Source organism: Camellia sinensis, chromosome 13 (genome assembly GCF_055761805.1).
Source record: "Camellia sinensis isolate YWXY chromosome 13, ASM5576180v1, whole genome shotgun sequence".
In the NCBI taxonomy this organism is placed as follows: domain Eukaryota; kingdom Viridiplantae; phylum Streptophyta; class Magnoliopsida; order Ericales; family Theaceae; genus Camellia; species Camellia sinensis.
The window spans coordinates 86,607,567-86,609,451 of NC_138973.1; the positions used below are offsets into that span (position 1 = coordinate 86,607,567).

A 1,885-nucleotide genomic window follows, 5' to 3' on the forward strand; every position below is an offset into this window, starting at 1 on the left:
TGTAGCTAAACCACTTAGCTAGGCATTTTTCAATCCCATATTAGCTACATGTTCTCTGAATTTTTCTAGAGACAACCCTTTGGTCATAGGGTCGGCCACCATCTCTTCTGAGGGTATATAGTTGACTTTAATTTCACCTCTCTCCACTATGTCTTGAATATAGTGGTAACTCATATCAATATATTTTCCCTTAGAGCTATTCGCTTCACTTTTTATTAATGAGATGGAGGACTGATTGTCACTAGGGTTGCAAATGAACCAAGTTGTTCATGAACAAGCTTGGCCGGCTCGGCTCGGCTCGTTTAGTAAATGAGCTGAGCTTGAGCTCGAATATTAGGCTTGTTTAGTAAACGAGCCGAGCTTGAGCTCGAATATTAGCTTGTTTAGTAAACGAGCCGAGCTCGAGCTCGCATAAGCTCGGCTCGTCAAGCTCGACTCGTTTATCTTTATTTAAATTATATAATAAATATATTATTTATATATTAAATAATATATAAATATATATAAATACATTTTTTATATATTAAATAATATAAATAATATATTTTATTTAAATATTTATATTTAAATAATGTAAAGAATATTAAAAAAATTTATCAAGATGAACCGAGCCGAGCTGAGCCGAGCTCGAGTTTCATTAATATTAAAGTTCCTTATCAAGCCGAGCTCGAGCTTAATAAACGAGCTCGATAAGTAAACAAGCTGAGCTCAAGCTCAGCAAAGCTCGGCTCGGCTTGGTTCATTTGCAACCCTAATTGTCACAAAACATATTGATCGGTCTGGCAGGTATACCTAATTGTAAACTGTCAACAAAACGTTTTATCCAGACCGCATTACTCACGGCTGTGCTGCAAGCTATGTATTCAGCTTCCATAGTGTACTTTGCAACACAACTCTGTTTCTTACTTAACCAAGAAACTGTTGTTCCACCAAACAAGAACACATGACTACTAGTAGATTTTCTATCATCTACATCTCCTGCAAAATCTGCGTCAGTGTATCCTTTTATGTCTAGATCACACAAACCAAAACATAATTTCAAATTCTTAGTGCCTTTTAAATATCTGAATATTCTTTTGATTGTTTGCCAATGTTCCTTACCTGGATTGGATTGAAACTTACTTACCAATCCGACTGCATGACAAATGTCAGGTCTTGTGCTTGTCATAGCATACCTTAGGCTGCCTATTGCCTGAGCATATGGGACATTTCTTATTTCCTCAACGTCAGACTTAGATTGAGGACTCATACTTTTACTAAGACTTTGTCCTTTGCAAACAGGCGTGCAAAGAATTACAGTTATCCATATTAAATCTTTTAAGCACCTTGTCTAGATATTTCTCTTGATCTAGATATAATAATTTTGAATTTCTATCTCTTGAAATTCTAATTCCTAGAACATAGGTTGCAAGACCCATGTCTTTCATTTCAAATCTAGATACTAAGAAAGTTTTGGTTTTTATAATCATATCTGGACAATTTCCTACTAACAATATGTCATCCATGTATAAAGACAATATTGCTAACTTGTTATCATTTTTCCAGATATAAACACAGTGATCTAATGGACTCACAACATAGCCCATTTCTAAAATGGCTTGGTGGAATTTCAAGCACCATTGTCTTGAAGATTGTTTAAGTCCATATAGAGATTTTTTTAACTTGCGAACTTTATCCTCGTTGCCTTGGTTCTGGAAACCATCAGGTTGCATCATATAAATTTCCTCTTTTAATTCTCCGTTGAGAAAAGTTGTTTTAATATCTAATTGATGCAATTCCATATCTATCCTGGCTACTACCGCCATTATAATCCTTATTGAGGCAAATTTTGCAACAGGAGAATATGTATCTACGAAGCCTATTCCAGGTTATTGAGTGAATCCCT

General features: G+C 35.1%; 1 pseudogene; it reads right to left on the minus strand.

The window, feature by feature from the left end:
- Positions 1-751: 751 nt before the first annotated feature.
- LOC145805531 (secreted RxLR effector protein 161 pseudogene) lies at positions 752-1,249 on the minus strand (annotated as a pseudogene).
- Between the last annotated feature and the right edge of the window lie 636 nt (positions 1,250-1,885).